Source organism: Kryptolebias marmoratus, linkage group LG6 (genome assembly GCF_001649575.2).
Source record: "Kryptolebias marmoratus isolate JLee-2015 linkage group LG6, ASM164957v2, whole genome shotgun sequence".
In the NCBI taxonomy this organism is placed as follows: Eukaryota; Metazoa; Chordata; class Actinopteri; order Cyprinodontiformes; family Rivulidae; genus Kryptolebias; species Kryptolebias marmoratus.
In genome coordinates this window covers 23,122,390-23,132,966 of record NC_051435.1, presented here as the reverse complement: position 1 = coordinate 23,132,966, position 10,577 = coordinate 23,122,390, and the positions used below count along the sequence as shown (strand labels likewise).

Below are 10,577 nucleotides of genomic sequence, written 5' to 3'. Positions count from 1 at the left end.
ACTTAAATATGACTTGTTAGCTATAATGTATTTTACTTCAACAGCATTTTAATTATTTTTATTTAGGCAATTAAAGGCATATCAGAACATTGCAATACATTTTCTATGACCTTTTAACTAATGAAGGAAGGATTTCACTGAGATAAAAATCTCTTTTACAAAAATGTTTCACACAAAGTCATACAGTTACTTTTTACTAAAAAGAAAGATGGGCTAGACTGCAGTTACAGTAAAAACACAAAAACAAAAAGAAAATACGATTTTATATAAATGTTTCACATGGGATTTGGGATGAACTGAGTTTGGTACATTTGTTTTATTCAGTTAGAAGGTAAGGAAGCACATTTATATTTATCTTTAAAACTGTGGTTTTAAAGAATGCCATAATGCCTGTGAGTGTAGGCTAAAAACTGCTGTGATGTTCAACATACTAAATACTAGTATTTCTAAATCTTGTGCTAATAGCAGTATGATACCACAGCTCAGCCTTTTATGTACATTGGATACTGGCAAAATATCACTCCTGGGTGAAGGAACTTTTCTCATGATGGCAATTAATACATAAATTGAACAATCCTTATTCACATGCACCGACTAGACCCATGGTTGGCAAATTGGAGTAAAAGTTTAATGCAAAAAAACTTAAATATTAGTGCTAATGATTATTTCATTGTTCTTCTTTTTGACCAAAACTAGAAGCAATTAGTGTCAATATTCAAGAGTCATCAGTAGACTGTAGAAAGTGGAATTAAAAGCTGCTTTAGGCAAAATGGGAGCGTAATCTGAAAGTGGGACATCTTCAAACATGACCTACACAAAGTCACAGAGAGAACGATGAGATAACCAGAGGAAACAATGGCTTCATTCCTTTAATTACGCCTTCCCCTACAGACTTTGCGGCCCGCTGTGGATCAGTGGGTAGAGCAGTCATCCTCTAATGTGAGAGTTGGAGGTTTAATTCCTGGCAGGAGTCACATGTCAAAGTGTCCCTCATTGCCTCTGATGTGTGCTCCATTGTAGTATGAATGGAGTTTAAAGCACTGATCAGTCTCCATAGAATGATTTATTCAGATTAGCTTTATAGACATTCAGTGCTGTGTGGATGGGTAAAGGAGGGCTCAGACTGTGTTGTAAAGTCCCTTGAGTGGCCTGATTGGCTAGGAAGGTGCTATACAAGTACAGTGCATTTGATTATTTTACCAAAACAATAAAGTCTCTATAGTTTGGAGCATATGTTGCAGAAAGATTTCCCCACCAAAAAGATTTAATCTTCTGACCAGGACTCTGAGACTGAAGTTGCGATTCAGACAGCAGGTCTGAGCCTGCTGACGCCCTCATCCAGCTTCACCACCGGTGGCCTGAGGCAGACCTCAGCCATGTCAGGTCTTGTTATCAATATTATATCTAAAACCATTTTAGAAATGACAGCAGTAACCATATTATTAGCCCTTCTTTGTTTTCCCCATTCACTTTCCTAAACGTCACTTCATTTTTTCCCCCTTCCAGCTCTCTTTTTAACATATTGTACCAATTTATTTAGTTTCCTTTGTGTGTTTTTTTAAATTTATGTCTGGCAATCCTCTGCTTTTAGCTTTGCAGTTAAAACAAAACTCCATGAGAGGTAAATGGGGCCAAGCCTTTCTCACCCAGCCACCCTGTGCAAATCTGTTGGTTGCGCCTAGTAAGTGTGACACAACATTTATTTTTTAGGCTGAGTGCTCACTTACTCTCTCCACAGTAAATGTTACAACTTTTACTATGCAAATCAGTGAAACCTAATTAGGTGGTAAAACCAGTTCCTGGTTACCAACCACAGCTAAAACACGTACATCAGGCACGGATCCAGCTGTATTAAATTACACGTTAGATATGCAAATTCCATTAAGTCAAGAAGTTTCCATATCAAACTGTTTAAAATGGTTGTTAATTAACCTAATAAAGTAAAATCTTGGAGACAGGTAAATAGATGCAGAAGGGTAAAAGTAAAAGACAATGAAATAATTCAATGAAACTAAACAAACTGAGTTCGGGTGATATAAATGGGTTAAGCAAGTTCAGCCAGAAACCTATCAGTCAATATTTTCACTCATTCTAACGTGAGGTGTGTGTGCGTGTGTGTCAGAGCAAACTCATTTTAATTTGTTGGTTTATCACATTTCAATGATTTTATTATTGGACTAATTTGCTGCCAAGCCTTGATCATGGTCCCCCACTTCCCCCGTTCTCCTCCCTGACTCGCTGCGACTCTCTAATTGGGGCTCAGCTGACAGTTTTCCCCTTGGGGAGCAGCGGCCATGTGGACCATCTGCTCCTGGTCTCAGGATGAACAGGTGTCCTGCTCTCAGCCTGCACCTTACCAAGCCTGGCCGACACCGAGTCGCTGCCGTTTACTCTCAGCCGTTTGTCGTTGACCTGAACAGAATCTCTGCTTCGAACACAGGAAGAAGGAGCATATGGAGGTGACAGCTAATCTGACTAAATTATTACAAAAAAGTACAGACAAACCATGCTCATGTAATTCTGTTTTTACCATTGTTAAATTAAAGAGTTACATTTATTTTAATAGAAAAGCTAAGCTTCTAGTAAAAACAACAACAAAAAAACCCTGTTTTTTGGTGATTGTTTTTTTTTAAATATTTTTTTCTCAAAATTAGTTTTTGAGTCACATCATTAATAACAGACAAACCTTCAAGGTTTTGAAAAATTATTATTTTGATTTTGCACATAGTAGTTATGTTGCTTATACCCTAAATTATACATAACAAAAGTAGGTTTTACAGGAGTCACAGATTCATGAAGTGAATAGAAGAGATTCACAGGAATTTAGTTCTTCGTGCTCTTTCTACTGGCTGCAGTTAATATGGTAAAATAGGCAGATTTCAACCAGAACTGTAACTATTTTGCACTTTGTCTCCAGTTTCAATCAGCTCCTCTGTGAGAGCTCATCATAAAGTTCAACCAGACAACGGTAAAACCGTAGAAGAGCAGTTTTTACAAGTTCAACAGCAACAAAAAAAGTTACACTGAAGCACTGCTATGATGGTATTTTAAACCTTTTTTTAATAGTTTTATTTTAGATGAAATATAAATACCCTTAAAAAACACCTATTAAGAAGAATAACAAGCCTTAAAGTGATAGTTTAGATCTTTTGAAGGGTTGTCTGCATACTTCACACTCTCTGCTTTTTAAATTGACAAAGCTTCTTGGATGAGAAGCAAAACGTCTTCAGCTACAGAATACAAGTCCAGTGTTTTTTGTTTTTTACCCTTTTTTGGATTTACCATGTCCCGGATGACTGAGAATCTACACCAGTGTTCTGCAGAAAGGTTATGAACATTTCATATCTTACCTGCTGTAGACAGCGCTTTGAACAAACTCGGTTTAGAGAAATGTAGATTAAGTTTGACTGGCTTGACAAGCTAACAACTAGTTTAAGTAAAGCAAAAAACAAAGTGGATTGCTGCTGTTTTAACAAATGTTAATCTCGAAGGTCTCTTATAATTAGCCTCTAAGCAGAGACAGTTGTGTTTGTTCTAAGTGAGCCATCTGTCTGCAGAAAATAAAAAAAATGTAAGACCACCTTTGTGGTTTGGACAATAATATGATAATAGCTGTTATAGTCTTAACCATTTACAAGTTACTAAGTTAGCATATAAATATATTACCATCCATCCATCCATCAGGACACAAAGGCCCTATTCTAACCTTGCACTAACATCTATCTCTGGTGATTCCTCTGTAAGTGGACAGCTCTGATTGAGAGCGTTCCCACCTGGCAGTTAATGCGTACCCCGAAACGTCATATATCTGCATATCTGCTGATGCTTTTGTAAAAATGGCAATACATTCAGTCATCTAAACAGTATTATTATTTTGACATTAACATGGCCATTGGCCATGGTAATTTATATAGCTTTTGATATTTTGTTTTCAAGCACGTCCACCTGACCATTTTCAGAGGAATGCTGTTTGTGTTTGTTAAACCAACTAACTCTGACCCACAAGTCATTCAGGCATAAAAAGGCTCCTAAACTCAAGGGATGAGCCGATGTTGTGTTGAAACATTACAGATGAGTAATGTTTGATCTTTGGGCTCTTTGTCACCAGCAGTCTGTCACAAAGTCACAATTTGTTCCTATTTCTTATCCATTATCCATTATCCTATCCAAGACTCTTCCTATTTCTTGACTTGGATTTATGAAAAACTCCAAGTATAACACAGTTTGACACATAAAACAGTATTTTAGCTTTGAAAAAGTGACTCCCAAAGAGCTGTTAGCTGAAACCTTGTCATACAGTAAATAATCAACTGAAGGATAATGTACTGTATTTCTCTAGGCCTGTGTCGGATCTTTGGTAAATTTTTCATCTGTTTCCTAAAAACACGACTTTCAAAAAGTGTTCCTCTGATGGAGATTGTTTTGTAGGCCTTAACATTAATTCTTTGACCTCCACGTGTCCACTTTCCTTATTTTAGGCACAAACTGTAAAATATGCTGTCATTGTCCGGTATGAGACCAGACAGAAACTGAGTGAAAAAACAGCCAATGTCCACAAAACAAACTAGCAAAGAAAATATTACCAAAAGAAAAAAAAAAAAACTGTTTCAGTATCTTCCTTTCAGCTTGTTTGTCCAGCTTTCATTGTTATAAGATACTAATTATTATGATTGTGACCATAAGAAGCGCTAATTAAAAAGTATAGATAAACAAACCCTGTGAAGCATCCTGACCCAAACATCTATAAAATAGAACTATGGCTTAGTTTCACCCTTTATATTGACTGAAATTAATGAACTGAGTAATGATACAACAAAAACAGGGGAAGTAGCAGGTGTAGCGAGTATCTCACTGGGCTGCGACTGTTAGCAACTAGTTTGCAAATGCCATTTGCAAACTAGTTGCTAACATGTCTCAAAACCATCTCAGTTTCCTCACTTCAGTCACAGAGGCTCACAGTCTTCTCACTTGACTTTAGAACATGTTCAGAAAGGTGGGGCGGCTGCTGAGGTTGTGCCGCAAAGCTGCCACACACACACAAACACAAACACTCAATTCAGTGAGACTGCAATGGAAAATTCACCCATTGTCTCACAATTGTTACCCGCCAACTAGAGATACTTGCTTTAATCCAGACAGAGATGTGAATGAATGGGGGTCAGTGAGGAAACAGCAGGAGCAGAAGCTGCAGCAGACCTTCATTCAGCCTGCTGGATAAACACTGACCCAGGCAGCATGGATTACTCCAACCCTTAACAAGGCCTGAGGGCTGGACACAGGGAGAGGAAGAGGCAGTCCAGCTGGTATCAGCTCCACACACACACACACACACTTTACCGGGACAATAACATACTAACAGCCTCTACACATGCTCCTATCTATGGAGAGGGAAGCTAAACAAACCACACCAGGCCACGTGTGTGTGTGTATGTGTGTGTAGAGGGGGCTGGGACATGATCACTGAGGACTTTGAAGACACAAAAGTTTGGTCTTAGGGCCGGTGCCCTCTGGGTCACTTAAAGAGACAGCATTGAAAACATACTACCCACACACACACACACAAACAAACACACACACACATACACCACCACCACCTGCTGTTTCCTACAGGCTTGTGTTTGGTGTAATGGAGATGGAGTGGTTCAACAGCCATACAAATGCTGAGATTTAGCACATAACTCAGGCCAATTAAACCTCCACGGCAACTCAGTCCAAATCTTAGGAATTAGGCTCAAAAAGAATCTTTTTCACTATTTGTTTGTCAGAAAAGGACCTCACAACAAGTTCACAGAAACCAGTGTGGAGAACTGTTTTTCGTTTTGCTAACAGGTTTAAGAAAAAAAACAACAAAATATTAATTATAGGAGTATGAAAAGAGAAATCCCCACATCTGGATGTCTGAAACAAACAAAACTGGCACCCATTCTTCTTGTTAGGTAATCATTGATTCCGTTCAAAAAATTTATTTTATTCCGTTGTTTGTAAAGTGATTTTCCACATGCTTAGCAGCTCAATCTAAAAGATGACATGGTGAGTTTTTATTAAAGGCACTGAACAAGCAATAGCATCATGGGTTTAATGTCCATCCATCCATTCATTTTCTACATGTCCATTCCCTGAACCTCTGTCCACTACCATCTGGATGAAGATTCAGGGCAATAAAATCCTACACAGACTGACTAAAAAACAGCATTTCCCCCCCAAGAACAGCCAGTTAACCTAACATGTATGTTTTTGGTCTTCGGGAGGAAAATGAAGTAACAAGTGAAAACCGGCCACCCACCCGGGGTTCACGGGGAAAACATGCAAACTTCCAAGAAAAGTCAGAGCTGAGCTGCAAACTCAGGATCTTCTTGCAGCGAGGCAACAGTGGTAACCAACTGCACTACCATCCAGCCCTATATACAGTATATTATATATATATATATATATATATATATATATATATATATATATATATATATATATACTTCCATCTCGCCCTATTTGTCCCACATGGGCGAGATTTCATTTTACGTCAACCTCAGGTCCTCTACCAGAGTCCTGGGAGCTTGAGGGTCCTCTTCAGTACCTTAGCTGTTCCCAGGACTGTGCGCTTCTGGACAGAGATCTCTGAGGTTGTTCCTGGGATCTGTTGGAGCCTCTCTTCTAGTTTGGGGGTCACAGCACCGAGTGCTCTGATGACCACTGGTACCACTGAGGCCTTGACTTTCCACAACTTCTCTATGTCCTCTTTCAGTCCTTGGTATTTCTCAGGCTTTTCATTCTTCTTCATCTTGATGTTACAGTCACTTGGGACTGCCACATCTATCACCACTGCTTTTTTCTGTATCTTATCTATCACCGCAATGTCCAGTTGGTTAGCCATCACCTGTTTGTCAGTCTGGATCTGGAGGTTCCACAGTATCTTAGCCCTGCTGATATATATATGTATATAAAATATAAACCCGACAATAATTGTTACAACTTTAATATCCAAATTCAAATAGTAAGGATCAAATATTATGTTTGTTCCTAGACACCTAAAGTCTCATATTGCCCAATTTCTCAACAAACATTGCTACACCAGCATAAACTTAATCAGCCAGCAAACTAATGGTTAATGGTTATAATTAGCCAGTTCATCAGAAAACAATGTGCATAAAAATTAGGTCAGCACATTGTCTTTCTTGTTCTTTGTTTGAGTACATGCGTGAATGAACATTATGTGTAAGATGTGTTTTCCTCATGTAATACTCTAAAGTAGCACCTGGGTAGAGAAGCCAGCAGGCAGGACATGATGCCAAAGTCTGCTGCAGAAACCCCAAAAAAGCATGATGAGGATGGTGAACAAAGGTACTATTCTAACAAGAATGACATGTATTTTTGGTTCTGATTTACCATGTCTCTGAATACTTTCACAATGTAATCTATATTACTGACATGGTAATATTTTGTTCAAACATGAAGGTTTGATTTTCTTAGTTGCAATCAATGCTTCTTGCTTTAGGTAAAACAAGTACTTATAAAAACGCAAGTGGCCAACAGAGAAATGTTAAAGGCTTTTTTATAGAGTTTGTGGAAATATATCATTAATTTACATGGGAAGGATGTTAAAACATTTGACCACTGCACCTCGACTACACTTGGTGTTTGTTCAGGGTCAATGTGTGCTGAGGTATAAATATGTATACAGTAATATTGCAAACACATTTTATTTGAATGTGTAAAAGAAAAGAACATGAAAATATCACCTTATAACGTAAAAAAATTGTTTGAACAATAGTTTTTTTCATGTTATACAGTGATATGGATCTGTTTTCTTGGCAGCAATATACCTCTACAGGAAACACTGTAGACTTATTTTTGTCTCTCTTTTGACATTTCTGTATGATACCCCTCCCTCCACACACACACACACACAAACCTGAATTCCCAGCTTTCTGATTAAGTCATGATAGATCGTCCCCACAGGAGCCCAGCCCATTGAACTGTTTGTGTGTATGTGTGTCTCCAGTGTGCGTCAGCAAATACTCACATCAACATATATGCTTGTGTGTGTGCATGTGAGGTCATGTGTCTGACAATCTGCAGGTGTGTGAAAGTGTGTGTGTGACATCAGGGCAAGTGCCGGGTCAGATGGGTCAGAGGGGAACAAAAGCACAGAGCAGCTCCCAGCTGCCGGGCCAAACGTCATCCAGCCACCCCCCCGTCCTCCCATCCCCCTTGCCTTTTCGGAGGGAGTGTGCCGCAGTGCTGCTCCTGCTGGCACATGATCATTGACACACACACACACACATACACACACACACACACACACACACACATCCTAGCCTGACCAGCAGCCCACAGTCATGTTTCCAGCTCAATTGAAAAGTAGGTAAAAGGCCACATGAGGACACAGTCAGACCATATGTAGAACAAGGAATAGTTCGGATCTTTTAAAGTGGGGTTCTGTGGAAAGTTATGAACAGTTAATATCATACCTGTTGTAGACAACTCTTTGAATGACCAGACTGAAGGGCTAACAGCTAATCTGAGTGAGGCCAGGACCAAAGAGGATTACTGCAATCTTAAAACAACCTAAATCTTAAAATGTTTATAGGCATTCATACTGATGCTGTATTATAAACATTTACACAATAGGCAATTTTACATTACCTGGTTAATTATTTAAAATTCTAAAACATTTAGCAAGTGCAAATAAGAGCAGCATTAGCTAGCTGGAGCATTTCTGAAACATCCTGCAGGAATAATATAACACTTCTGCTTAAAGGTGAAATGAGAAGTGTTTAGAAGGTAACATAATTTAAAAGAAAGTCATAAAAGGTGCTGGTTTTCAGTCTCCCATTTAAAAAAAACATTTACACTCATTTAAAATTAATAACTGAAGATCAAAGTCGAGTGCCAAAACAGGAACTTGAACAAGGCAGTAAAATAGCAAATACAGACAGTGTGGGGGTGAAATGGTTCAGTGTATTACAATTAATTGTGTAAACCGACCGACTTCTACGTCACCAACCAAGGAGGTAACTCCGCCCACACAATCAGCCCACTTCAGGATTCTGACAGAAAACATCTAAAAACAAGTCATTAATGTTTTAAATCAGAGAAATGGACCACTGGAGTTTTTCATGATGGTGTTTAACTTAAAGAAAAACATGAAAACTCATTATTTTTATATTTTATTTCATTTCCACTTTAAATAACGGCAAGCGCACATGTGGGTTTACTCCGGGTACTCCGGTTTCCTCCCACAGACCAAAAACATGCTTGTTAGGTTAATTGATGACTCTAAAATTGTCCCTAGGTGTGAGTGTGAATGGTTGTTTGTCTCATTTGTCTCTATGTGTCTCTGTGATGGACTTGCGACCTGTCCGGGGTGTCCCCTGCCTCTCGCACAGTGACTGCTGGGGATAGGCACCAGCTCCCCGCGACCCGGAATGGAGAAGCGGGTCAAGAAAATGGATGGATGGAAGGATAACAGCAAGAATTGACTGTGGTGTGAAGATTTATAAAACAATGTTTATGTATAAACCACTATGAAATTTTGAGCGAGTAGTTGTTTTAAGACGACATCAGTCCAATTTGGAAGAGGCCTCACTTGTAAAGTGGATCGTGCCCTAACACAACTCCAATCTTTAAAGATTAACAACAAATCATCTTACAGTCCCTTTAACCCACTACTAATAATATTGCTGCTGGAATTACCAGCAGCACAGAAAGTGCTACAGACAGCAGCTGTTGCTCCAAAATGATGTAATTCAAAAGGTTTCCTACAACAGGTCAAATGTTAATAGCTCATAACATTTTCACAGAACCCCACTTCAAAATGTCTGAACTATTTCTGTGCACATGAAAAACCACAGCCGTGCAGTAACCTCCAAACTTGATGATACATGTGGGTGTCTCCTGACATGGTTTCCCAAACAAACCTTGAAAAGACACTGACAAAGCATGAATAGTGTGAACAGGTATGTTATTAATGACAACTTAATAGCCTGCAGCTGCCAAAAACCCCAAAATCTTGTTCAACAGCCAACACAGCTGAATTTGCATACGAGCATGAGACTTAGAGAGTTTATCTTTATGTGCTTGGAATGAGGAAAGCAACTACTTTCAGCTAATGTTTTATTAAACAAACAATTTCACTTTCAGGATTAATTATATTGAATAAAGATGAAAAATTTATTTTGTTGTTTTGAAACAAAGTACATTTCATTTTATACCTGGTTGTATTTTTATGCTTTTACATGCAGATTTGTTCATCCTTAATTATCTGAGAGTTGCATAATGTTAAGCTTTTCTGTACTTAAAATAAGTATTTATTCATCAACAGTGGAGTAAAGTGTTGCTCGGTTAAGTGCTGAGTTTATCAGTTTATTTAAATATCAACTAGGAGTTAAATAAATACACTTACTTTAACTTGTCATCCTGGCCGTGTTGATTTATCTCTTCATCCCTGCAGCTCTGTTATCTGAATGAAAGCCAGCTGCTCTGCTCATGACTGACAGAGACAATGTGCTGCGGTTTCTGACAGGAAACTTTCTGCCTGAATGTCTCCACCTAGTGCCACAAGCTGCACCTGTCAGTGATGT

The 10,577-nt window shown here is 38.6% G+C and overlaps 1 protein-coding gene across 1 annotated transcript in view; it reads right to left on the bottom strand.

The window, feature by feature from the left end:
* Window positions 1–10,515, bottom strand: part of LOC108244194 (probable ribonuclease ZC3H12C) — a 31,295-nt gene extending 20,780 nt beyond the window's left edge. The window contains exon 1 of the mRNA XM_037976072.1: window positions 10,400–10,515. The gene's annotated coding sequence lies outside the window, so the exon portion shown is untranslated. The remainder of the gene's footprint in view (window positions 1–10,399) is intronic.
* Between the last annotated feature and the right edge of the window lie 62 nt (window positions 10,516–10,577).